This window comes from Kogia breviceps, chromosome 12 (genome assembly GCF_026419965.1).
Source record: "Kogia breviceps isolate mKogBre1 chromosome 12, mKogBre1 haplotype 1, whole genome shotgun sequence".
NCBI lineage: Eukaryota > Metazoa > Chordata > Mammalia > Artiodactyla > Physeteridae > Kogia > Kogia breviceps.
In genome coordinates, this window is record NC_081321.1 from 10092222 (window position 1) to 10105111 (window position 12890).

The following is a 12890-nucleotide window of genomic DNA, read 5'->3' on the forward strand; positions in this document are numbered from 1 at the left end:
TCTCTCCTTGACTACAAACCGACTAACAGCTGTCCCTTTCTTTATAATGGCCATCAGCAAAGTGAGTTGCAAGCCAGTGGCCTCAAATGAAAATTGTATCATTTGCTCCTTCCAGAGGCAAGCCTAATAAACAGGGCTAGCGTTCATTAACTGTAGAACCACTAAAGCAGCAATGAGAGCCTCCTTCCCTCTTCTTTCAGCAAGACCCTGACTTCATCCTCTGGCCTCGTCATATGGAATCTGAGATTCCTAATCGGTGAACCAGCACATTCCTGTGTTGACCTTCTCCCCAAGCTAAGGGAGGCGAGGAAGGGCAGGAGGCTTGCCCCTTCACACCACTTGCCTCTCCGTCCTCCTAAGATGACCATCCTCTCCCTCTTCTATAAAACTCCTAATTATTTTTCAAGATGTAGTTTGAATGTCAACCATTCCGTGAAGCCCACCTCCTTCTCCCGGGCTGCTCTCTCTTACAGCTCTTCCCTAAGGATATGGTGGTCTCTTTACATGTCTCCCCCATTAAATCAGGAGTTACTGGAAGGTAAGGACCAGAGCTAATTCTTTTTCATAACTCAGTGTTTGACAAATATTGGTCCTTAACAAGTGTCTGTTGAATAATTGAGGAGAACAGAAGTCATAAAAATAAATAAAGCTAAAAGAAGAGACAAAGTGAAAGAGAAGAGACCAAGAGATACTAATTAAGAAACACAGAAGCAGGAGTTCATAAAAAGAGGGAGAAGAAGCAGTTATGAGAGGGACCAACATTTAGAAGCCACAGAGGATGGAAGGGGAAGAGGCAAACGATATATGTGGGTGGAAGAGTGAGGGAAGAAAGGACACAGGTGAACTTAAATGCAAAGGTCCCTTTCTAATTTGTCTTTTCTATTTTTAAGAGCAAAGCAGAAATGCTGGAAGTCCTCAAAGCAGAAATATACGTGGAGCTGCCAATGTTAACCATGATATAGAATTAGGTTCAGGAATGACGTAGACGCATGATGCGTGGTCCAGTTAACTTTGGCATCACCTGGGACATTGTTAGAAATGCGGGATCTCGGGTACCACCCCAGACCTGGCGATTCAGAATGGACATTTTAACTAGGTCCCCAGGTGATTCCTATTTACAATAAAGTTTGAGAAGCACTGATGTAGACGTCTGAAATCCACAAATAACCTCCACGTCTCACTCTATTCAATGGTGTGGTACTTGGCACTAAGCAACTGCCCCAACCTTAACCAAGTCACTTAATCTCCCTGGGTCTCAGTTTCTTCAACTATTAAATGAGAAGTCCAGAGGAGATGCTTTCAAAAGTGCCCCAGGGCTCTCATATTCTTGAACTCATCTAACAACCTAACTGCAAACTATTCCTGAACCCACCAGAACAAGCAACAAATAGCATCTTTCACTAATCAATATTTCACTTCTCTCCATTCATTCATCCGTAGACATACCATTAACAGCCACAGGTGCATGGCAGAAGCCCATCTCCTCTGAGTTTCGCCTGTTCCTGCACATTCTGTTCTATTTTCTGCATCCTTCTGAAAGATAGTATCAATTCAACCACTAATCTACTCTCCCTGGAGACGTCTTCTTGTGGTTGCAAAGAGATGCACTTTAATAAATGTGAACAATTCATTAGACCAATAACTCTTTGGATCCGTATTTATTTACAGAGAGAGACGAGACCAGGACACCGTGCAGAGCAGAGACTGCAAAGGTAGTTCACTGAAAGGAAGAAATTTCTAGAATTCTTAAGGAGGGTGCAGAACAGCAGTGAAGAAAAGGAGTTTATCCACTCCTGACCCCAACAAGTTACTCGAGATAAGCTGTTTCATACTCTCCATCACTACGGAGAGAAGGTCAAGGTCATCCTTCTGAACAATAGTTTCCCAACCTTTAGAATGATGAGTTCCACCTGGCTCCTGTAGGCTGCTTTTTTGCTCTGGTTTCTTTGCACATAACCTGTCCTTTCCCCCCGCCTCCTTCTCTAGTTCATAGTCTATAAATATTAACTAAATTTCTGCTTTAGCCTGTCAGTACTAGTGGCTGTGTCGCCTCCATTTTCATATTCTTGAACAAGAAAATAGGAGAAAAGAAAAAAAAAAAAAAAGAGCCCTGCATCCTGGATTCCTCGTGTTCACGGAGGTAACGGGAGAAGGTTTTACAAGGTGACGATGATGTGGCCAAGGACTGTTTCTCCATTCATCCCACCAACCAATTTGAGTGCACGTGTCCACCTCCCAGGTACCCACCGCCCCTCCCCACACAAGGCTGGATGTGTGGACTCGAAGGTCAAGGGGGACCGTCAAGGTTCTGAAGCCATGCTTCTGCAAGTGAAGCAGGAATACAAAATCAAGGTACCTGCTGTTCATCCCCTCACCAGAGGAAGTCTCTCTTTCCTCTCAGCCTAAAGGAAAGGCACTGGGTGTGCAAAGTAGTGACTAGAGGAATTTTTTCTCTTCCTCCTCCTTTTCTGTCATTTTGCCTTCTTACTTACTCTCTTTACCTCTATCTACCCCCCCACCCCGATATAGTATACATTTACAGCGGCAAAACAAGGCTCTTCAGATAGACAGGCTGCCCAGGGATGGAACCAGTGGAGAGAAGGCACTAGACACCCCGGGGCACACCCTGCTCCTCTCCTTACTTTCAGCATCTGTCTCTAAGCTGCCATATCATCCTGTGTTCACAGATCCATCATGCTTCACTACACCTGAAACACAGGCACAGAAGACACCATGTTGTTCAGCTTCTCTTGAAATCACCAACCTAACATCTTCCACCGTGCTTTCCTGGGAAGTCTTTATTTCCTATTAATTTTTCTTTTCTTAATTGCACATCATGGAGGCACCTCGATTGAAATTAAATGGGCTCTTCCTCCCACCACAGCCACATTTCTCTGCCATGTAGCCCACACCATCAGGGGGGTGGCAGGAGGGGAGAAGACTAAATAGAACCCGGTCAGCTCTTGATGCTGTGAGGGAAAAAAAGGGGAGAGAACAATGGCCCTGAGGCTGCCCAGAGCACCACTGAGTCACAGCCTCATGGCGTCCACTCACGAGGACGGGGCGGCCGCCACCTCCCAGGGTCTCCAAAACGGCTCTGGATGTGGAAAGACACAGGCCACCTGTGGCCATTCCTCCTTGAATCCCAACCAGCACTTTTCTGGATGGAGTCCATTCTTTCCTCTTTGTGGCTTTCCCGCCGCCCAGTCCTCTTCCTCCCCTTTCAATGTCTTGTCCTTTGCCCAGTCTTAGAGCCAACTAACAATGGCCTGGAACCTGGCTTCACCCCATTAGCATTCAAGGCAAACGGGGCTGAGACTCTGTCGAAAGGCCTCCTGGCAACCTCGTCACCAATCAACATGATGACTGGTGTAGAGCACTGTCGTGGCCCCAGGAATGCAAACGGGGCAATGCCCCTGGAGACGCACCTCACCTTTGCTCATCCTACCTATGGAATCATGGCGCAAGGAGCCGCTTTCTCCACCCACACCTCCGCTCTATTTTTAAGTAAAATTCAGAGTTCGCCCTCCCACTTGAAGGAGTAGAATCAGATGGGAACCGAGCTCAGGTGTCTCAGGTGAGCACACACTGGATCACCTCAGCTATCTGTAGACATGGCGAGCACGGCTCAAAGTGGGGTCCCAACCCGCCACTCGGACGCCAGCGTGGTTACAGATGAGCGCTGAAGCAAGAAACGCTCAAGAGGATCAAACGTGGGGGAGGGGAGTAGTGAACTGGATGCTATCCATCCTTTCTGGACAATGAAGAACTCTCTTCTACCAGGATGTTGAGTGACAAGGAACTGCAACGTCTTCCCCAATACACCTTTGGTATTTTGGACTGTTTCAAAGTCTTATAAAAAATACTGGAAAAAAAAGATTTAGGGGGAGAATACTTTCAGGAAGATTATTGGTGCTAGTGATTCTGCCACATTGTTTTGAAGATCTTGATCTCAACCTGACTCCTGCCCTTGGGTGCCTTCGGAGTTTGGGGACATACAGTCAGTGGACAAGGTGGCTGCAGGGCCACCACCTGGCCCTGCAGCCCGTGGGCGACCCGATTTCCTCGGAGTTGTCTTGGACTGCATGAGCAACTAGCTGAAGAGCCATCAGCTAAGTCTTTTCCATTTCTCCTGCTATTTCTCGTTTCAAGTGCATGAATATACCACCTAGCCACACTGCACCTGCTGTAGAATTTGCTGAGAGGGAGAAAAATGTAAGTATTAATTCTCTTTGGAGGGTCCAAGGCTAACACAGGCAAACGGCACATCTCTTTGTTTAACACAAAGACTCACGTGTCGAATTCTGCACCCCTGCCACACACACAGCATTTTAGAACTCTGCAAGATAGCCATTTTGCAAGAGTGGGGAAGTAACAGTTTGCTCGGAGGATGTGTGGGTATAAATAGATGTGCAGACAGAAGGAGAAATGTATAGCTCAAATAGAATAGCACACAAAAAAACACAAATTAAAAAGCAGAATACTGACAGAATTCCTTCTTTCCAAGCTTAAGATTTAAGTCCTCTTAACCTGCAGCATCCTCCAATTCCAGGTGTTCTGAGGCCAGCCCGATTCCCCACCTAGACCTGTCCCTCTGCAGTAGGCCTCCCGGGATCTCTGGGCCCAGGGTCAGCATTTAGACAGCAAGTGGACTTCGGGGCAATAGCCACAGTAATCTCATTCATTATTTCATTTTTTAAAAGGCATGAGAAGGATACCTAGGAAGGTAGAGACAGGAGCTAGAGAGACATGGAAGTGGCAAAGGGGAAAAACCAGCCTGAAAAAAAGAAAAAGCTTTCTCGATTCCCATTAAAAAAATCAGAGATTTAGCTTGGGGTGAATAAATGGCTACTTAACTCGAAAATCACACAGGTCTCCCAACCCTTATGCCATCCAACATCTGTCCCTACATACATCCACCCCCACTGCCTCCAAAAAACCCAAAACCTGTTAGATGAGGAAGGAAAAGAAATAACGGGGGAGATTTCCCCCTTTGTAACAAGCCTTTTTCCCCAAACAGCATTATTTGAATATCTTGTTACCTTTTCTCCCTCCAAAAAAATCCACTTGAGGGACTTGAAGAGAGAGGTAAACAAGGAATCCCTGCCCCAGGTGAGAAGAAAATGAAATCGAATTTGCCCTACCTTGGTTTGTAGAAGCCAAACCTCTAGATGGACAGATTAAGGGAGTGGGCATGTTGGGTATATCCAGGCGTGTCTTCTCGCTCGCATATCCACATGAGAAGGACGAAGGATAAATACAAGGAAGGTCATTTAAAATCCAATTTAGCGTGAATTTTGTTTTAATCTTGTGTCTTGAAGAGATGCAAATTCAACGAAAAAAGAAAAAAAAAGAAAGATGGACTTCAAAGGTAATTCAGGGTATGGAGAGCAGCTCACAATGCAGAATCCAGAGTGATTATTCCGTTTGCATGTGAGGTTAGTGGCTGGACTATTATTTTTTTTAATGATTCTTCTGGCAATTATGGTTTTTGATTTTTGGAGCTTCAGTGGAGGAGGCTCTGTGTAGAGAAGCTGGGGGCCGGCTCTGTCCCTCCGTGGAGCATGGTCATTCCCAAAGCGTCCCCTTCCTAAGGGGGAAAAAGAGGCGGTCAAGGTTTGATTCGAGTGTCTCCCAGAGGGTGAGAAAAATGTATTCCGAAAAAGAGATCAATTCGTTTTAAGGAAGAGGGGGAGGAAACCCTGCATTTCCCACAGAGTGCACACGAGAGGAATTGCAAACAGCTGGCACCGGTCTATAAATAATTCAGAAAAGGTCTGGCTATACCATTCCTGGGACAGGCATGGATGCGAGGTGGGAAAGCCAACCTGAATGGAGGAGGAGAGAGGGAGGGAGGGAGGGAGGGAGGGAAGGAGGGAGCGAAGTGGGAAGCAGGGAGGAAGGGAGGGAGAAGCGGCTCCACGTAGCAACACACACTCACTCACACGCAGAAACACAACCCCGACTTAACTCGCCAGCAAGTGCGGCCCCCAGCCCCATCCGCAGTGCTGCTGACATGTCTGTCGCGCTCTCCCCATCGTCTCCAACAGCAGCGCCTCCTCCCACCCCGGGCTCGCGCTGAATGGGTTCTGATTGTGCACCGGGTGCACACTGGGCATTCCCTGGAAGGGGCACACTGACACGCGCGCACACACGCACGCGCCCCCGCGCGCGCACTCACACTCACCCCCGCGCACACTCACGCCGCCGCCGCCGCCGCGCTGCTGTGCAGCTCACGGGGCTTCACCTGAAACGTGTCGATTGGACGGATGGTCGCGGCGCGTGGCTCCGGCCCGGGGCACCGATGCCCAGCCTCTCTGCTCGGTAAGGGGACTAACCTCCCCCAAAAAAAGACCAGAGAGTGCCCTATCCCTTCACCCTGAAAAACCTTTTTTAAAAAGCCACGTCCACATGAACAAGTGCCGGGCTCTGCAGGCTTTAAGAGCTTTACTTAATGCCAGGCTGGTTAACGGCTCCACTGCTTCGACCCTTTATCTTCCTGACACCCCCATTTCCCCTTGGTTGACAGAAAAAACTGAGACAAGAGACTCCAAGGCGAATATTTACGTACCGGCTCGGAGAGCCTGGGCGATAGCAGGGTCTCCGGAGAGGGGTGGCCGATGGCCGAGGATGGAGGGTTTTCCTTTCCTGCAAAGCAGGATTAATAATCCGTCTCGGAGGGTTTTGAACTTCACGACTCTTCTTTGCAAAGCAAAGGAAAATGCATCCGGACTCCAGCACTTCTGGAGGGTGGTGCTCAGAAATCAGCCAGCCGAGCACTTTCGATAGAGCAAAGCCCCGAGATTTCCTAGAGGTGAAGAAGCCGAAGGAAGTGGTTTTTCAAAGGGGGTGGGGGACCTGCCTTTCTCCAAAAAGGTGGGGGGGTGGAGAGGCAGGCGCCCAGATTCCAGCTGGTGATGATGGAAGCCGGGGGAGGGGAAGCGGGCGGGGGCAAGTCAACCGCGCGGCGGCGGGAGAGGAAGAGGAGGAGGGTGAGGAGGGGAGAGTAAGAAAATGGGGGGATTAATCACCGGGTACGGGGGCAGGGCGGGAGATCACAGGCTGCCTGGTCTGGATTTGGGTCTCACACTCAAAAACGTGCCCCCCCACACACACACCCCTACCTCTCACACACTGCTCTGGTGGGAGGAGAAACCTGCGAAGCTAGGGAAGATGTTCCTGCTCCCAGGGTGTGTGTGCGCGCGTGTTCTCTTTCTCCACATCTCCCACCCCACCCCCAGACCCCTTCACCCCCTCACTCCTAATGCTAAGTCTCCGGCGGAGGCAGCTTCCCACGTCACGTGCTGGGGGAAGTGGGGTAGGAAGGAGGAGAGCGCTTAACCCGAGTCCGTGGCGCCTCCTGCTGGCCTCAATGGGGAACGGCAGCGAGGAAGGGCGGCCAAGGGGTCGGGGGAGCGAGACAGTGCCCCCGGCGGGCGGCCCCGCTCCGCTGCGGAAAGCGTCTCCAGGGCGGAGCTGCGGTTTGAGATTTAAGATCCTTGCTTGATTTTCCATAAATCAGCCTTTGCTTCGTAAGTACGTGGCGTGTGCTGGACGCAGTTTAAAGCCGGGTTCTTGCCTTCAAGGGGCTTAAGATCTATTTTGAGCCCATGAGTCTGACGCATAGAACAGTGGGAAACAAAGCAAGGTAAATGTAATTAAGGGCTAAATTGTGTAGTACAGATTACATGTGTGCTTTGCTGACTACTAGTGAAGGTTTGAAGAATTTGGAATTTTTTATTAAAGTAGATCCTGTTATTTAAAGACCTTGAGAAGAAGATGACGAGACAGGTGAATAATCCCTAAATAAAACTAGATTTCAGGGCATTTACAAACCCACCCTCTTGTAAAAAGCAAACATCTATTCATTTCTCTCCCTCTTAAGCTGCTTTCTATTTTAACAGTACTTATCACCACCTGTAGTATTGTTTACTTTTAATATTAATATGATTGTGTAGGCATCATTTTTATTCAGATCCCTTGTCTCTTCAGAGATACAGAATATTACAGTGGTGGAGCATTTTCATTCTGGTTATATCATGAGCTTCTTACCCACATTCCTGAGAAGCAGCCATATAAATACACGGGTAACAATCCTGTGTGAAGTGTTCACACCTAGTAGCTGGGTGCTTTGATCTATACAGAATGGGGTCCTATAGACCAGACAGCACCCATAATACATCTGAACTAATTCTTTCATGTTTCCTGATTTTGATAGGCCGAATCTTTGAACGTAAGATTTTTAACACACACACAAAAACACATAAGCATTACAAGAAAACACAAATATAGTGTGTTCACGTGTGAATTATTCTGTCTCAGTAATGGTAGAGCTATTTTTCTAAGTCAGGGTAAGGCTGATCTTTCACCTCTTTGCGGAACTGCAGAGGCGCCGCCCTGAATTGCGGTGCCCCTTGACACACGACGGCCACCCCAGCCGCTCACGTGTAGATTTCCAGTTGATAGCATGTGGATTCCAGGAGGGGTGTAGGATAATGAGAGCAAGGGCCCTGTGGGGCTTTCCTGAAACACTCCTCCTGGAGTTTTCCGGGAATGCCCGTTAACTTCACAATAGTATCCAATCCCACTCAAGGCTGACCTTTAATCTACTTTTTTTTTTTTAAACCTCAGAGTCCACCCTCCCCTTCCTATCCCTGATCCCCTTCACCAAAACTGGACCAATTCTCTTATTTTATTCCTTTCCTGGACCCAGCAATTCCATTCTTGCCTGTTCACTTTTGCAAGTATAGAGAGAAGGATGAGATCTCAGATCCCCTCTCCCTAAGTCCACCCTCTCTTTCAGTTTCTAGCTCAAGTTCCAAGTCCACAGAGGATATTTTTCTGTCAACCAGGCCTGAATTGATTACTGTAACAATTGCAAGGATTTTTAAATGAGGTCTGGCACCTCACCACCATCCCCCTGACTACGCCCACCCTCTGCATTTGGAAATGTGTACAGGAATTTGCAGGAAATGACTGGGTGATGCCACTGGCATGTATGACCCAGGCACAAGATACTACACATACCAAACTGGACATCTGGTCCTGCATTATGAAGAACTGGCCCAAAAGGAGAACAATACTTCCACAAGCTATTTATCTTGAACCGTATGAAGCTACTGGTATTTAATCATATGACATAACCATTAATTATTGACTTATAATATAAAAAGGCAATTTCATAAGGTTAAACTTAAAGGTGTAGCCTTATGTACAGTATACCTCTTATCTTCCCAGTTAGTTGTTTAACTACTTAGGGAGACAGACCAGCATCTAGGTATCCATATATTCCCAGCACTAGGCTGTTGGGTGGCAACCTCAGAAGCTCCCCTGGGGCAATTCAAAATGGCCCCGGTACAGAGAGGGCAAGGAGAGACCAAAGAAAGAGGCAGACCACTCCAGGTTGGTAGGCGGCAGTTGGAATAAGCAAAGGAACTTACATACCAGGCTTGCCGTCTTGGGCGGCTGCAAGATGAGTAGATCTCCACACCGGCTGGACCTAGATAGCAGCCCTAACAGGGTTCGGTCACATATTCATTCCAGATGGTGTCAATAATACATCCTCTCAGGGCTGCATCCTTGAAGCGGCTCCTAGGGCAGGAACAGTGGGTGAAATGGACATTCCAAGGACAAGGGGAGGGTGTAAGGGGTCTTCATATTGCCTGGGTCCAACTCGTGGGTCAGCTGCTGGGCACATCCTCTTAATGATCTCCTCCAACAGTGGTGCAATTCCACACATGTGGGTGTCTCAGTAAATATTAAGGATTTTTTATGACTGTTAGAGACCACTTTCCCAAGCAGTCTTGCCAACTCTGGAAGAGCTAATTCTAGGGACCATGCAGCTTGTGAGCAGAAGGGGGTATCTCTTCTCCATGGTGTCCAGTGCCCATTTAATGAGGGAGACCTCTCTCCTTATTTCTCAGACTGCCTGTCACTCACTTGCACTTCTGATGAACAACCTTTGCCTCCAAGGACCACAAATCTTTCAATAAAACTGTTTTCAGAGATCACCCAGATTCATGAAATTTGAAACGCCGATTTCTCAATGTTGCAAATATGCACTTCCTCACTCCTAGTCAGACAGCAAAGAAAGAAATATTCTAACACGACAAGATGTTGGGTCATATTTCACAGCATTATTTATTGAGGTAAAAGCTCTCACCTGAGGCTGCTAATGACTGTTGGAGGTATTCTGCCAGCTCACTTGACCCAAAGGATCCCAGGAGATGCAAACAGTCCATGGCCCCATCAGCAGATGCAAAGCCCATGCCTTGTCTGGAGAAAAAAGATAGACGTGTATTCATCTCACAGCATCTTTCAGATCAAACATGGAAACCAAAGGGTAGGGCCTGAAGCTTACAATTTGGAGTCCTTCTTTGAGGAAAAGTGTAGAAAATTTGTTGCAAAAGTAAATACTTACATAAAATGAGAAAACACATCACAACAATTGAAGAATTCTGATACTTATAAATGCAACACTTTTTTAAATTAAATAACATTTTTTATTAGTTGCTGCTTGACTCTTCTGTAATACTTGCTTTTCTACATTTTTTTACTTCATACTCTTTGAGTACCTCTTCACATTATGATTATTATATCATTTTCTATAGAAATAGTAGAAAGAATCCAGTCTAATCTTTACCATGGTTGTTCAAAAATTGTTTTTTATTGTTGATCATTTGGGAAATTTTCTTACTTATTGGTAGTAGTACATTTTTCAGAATTGTTGGATTAGGGAAAACCTTTATCAAATTTTTTAATATATAAATTGTAAGGCTTCAAGGTTTCAAGTTTTCTAGTGCAGTGACTAATATTTAATATCCCTTGCATTGATGACACTCATTCACCAGTTTGCAATGTATTATAAAGTTTTACATTATCTTCATCAATGTCAGTATTTTGTCTCAAACTTACCAAAAATTTAAATCATTTCCCAATGTGTACATATGACTCACTCCTCTTCATTAACTGGATTATCAAACAATCCAGGAGCCTATTCATTACTTCTATTCAAAATTTCTCTTTTCTTCTTCAAGAATTATAGTTTTGGTATAATTTGAAAAAAAAAAATGTTGCAATTTGCTTCCCAATGTCAGACTGATTTCTATTGATGTCAGAGCTAATCTTTATCTTTTTTGTTTCATAGTACATTAATTATTATCTAAGTTTTCTCTTGGTTCTTTCATAAATAAATGTAGATAATAAAAGAAGGAACTCTTCAAATGTGTCCCAAACAGCAGTCTGTAATTTCTCATTTGTTTTGTTAAAATGTCCCCAAATGTCTTTCCAAAGTGCAGGTTAAGTGGCACGGTCAAGCTCTATCCACTCTTTTGAATAAACTTTTCTACATGTCTGTGTTCGGGTTTCCCTTCCCAGCCTATGAAAAATTTTAGAGGCTTAATATTGACGTACACACGTTACAAAGCTTGAGCAGCTTTCTAATGGGAAACATTACACTTTGATTCTTTAAAGAAAATTCTAACTTGTCACATACTCTATTGGGGAGAAAATCTAAGAGGAAGAAAAGCTGCGACAAAATACAAAAGTGGTCAACAACTTCAGGTGAGGTGGGGGGCAGCTTTTCTTCCAACTAGAACAAGGGGACGACCCATGGAGCACATGTTCTGTGACACTTTTATGTCAGGATACTGGGTGAGTAGGTGCAAGGCGCAGGTGGAGTTTTCTGGAAGTTTTCCTTGGGACAGCTGGCAATAACTTTACAGGAAACCGACGGCAAGCTGCATAAATATACCTCACTAAACCCAAATTAAATTCTGCCCTACTCAACTTCCTCTTAGCTTCATCTCAAAGATGCTCACCGCCAGTCCAAGGACACCCAGCGTGAAGGAAAATCAGAGAAAGTTGGAGTGGACAGAGACAGCAATTTTAAGTGATCTGCAATTAAAATATGCTACTTTTGCAAATTCTACTAAAACATTTGGACACATTATTAGGGCCTCTCCCACAGTCTTAGAAAGGGCCCCAGGTGAGTGGCTGGGAGTCTGAAGCTGCATTAGCTTCAAAGTGGGTCTGTCCCAGCTCATTACCTCAAATAAAACAGGCTTCCTGGTTTCCAGAGAAAATATTCGAATGTTTATCATTTCTGAAAAAATAATTCGTAAAGGCTGAGTTGACAACATGCATGTTAATGCCTTCTGCTGAATCCAATCCATCTTCTTTTGCTTACTATTCCTGGACTGTACAGGAAACACGGGCAGAGCATTCAATTTTAATCACTCTCACAAGCATACTAAGATCCTACCATCATTACTCTTTTAAAACAATCTCTATTTTGTTCTTATCATAATGATATTAATTACTCAACTCGGACAGTCTTTTTTCAAGGGATAAACCACCTTCACTGCCTTGTGCGAAGTCCTCCAACAATGAAAAAAAGCCTTCATTATCCACTGCAGGTTTTTGAGCCTGTCGTGTACATTGTGCACAATACACTTCTAGATATTTGCATTGTGTACTCAAGGGAACATTTCTTTAATACTTCCACAAATTGGCCCTTTTCTTTTCCAAATTATACAATGGGGGCAGAATGGAGGAGAGAAAAAAGGGAGGAATAAATAAGACTTTCAGAAAGAAGATTGAATCTAGAAAGCAGGAGATGTGATGAGATAGTAAGAGTTCTCTGTAACAGAGAAAGGGAAGAATCCACATGGTGTTATTTCTAGCAGCACTCAACTCCTGCGAGAACACACCCTGAGTGGAAACAACTCCCTATTAAGCACAGCTAGAGTTGGCACTGCCTTATTAATTGTTTTTCCCCTCCTCCAACATAGCAAAGATATGACAACACTGTATCTGACCCAGCTGTTTTTTGGGTTTTTTTTTTTTTAACAAATCCTTTAGAATCTTGCTTTTTTTTCCACCTGGAAAGG

The 12890-nt window shown here is 45.4% G+C and overlaps 1 protein-coding gene across 3 annotated transcripts in view; it reads right to left on the reverse strand.

The window, feature by feature from the left end:
- The window catches only part of GRIN2B (glutamate ionotropic receptor NMDA type subunit 2B), a 422513-nt gene extending 415701 nt beyond the window's left edge, over nt 1–6812 (reverse strand). For 2 of the 3 annotated variants that reach the window (XM_067008755.1, XM_067008756.1), the window contains exons 1-2: nt 6572–6812; nt 5145–5590 (exon numbers count right to left, since the gene is read on the reverse strand). The gene's annotated coding sequence lies outside the window, so the exon portion shown is untranslated. Of the gene's footprint in view, nt 1–5144; nt 5835–6571 lie in introns of those variants that run through there. The other variant, XM_059081259.2, reaches the window with a different exon arrangement.
- Between the last annotated feature and the right edge of the window lie 6078 nt (nt 6813–12890).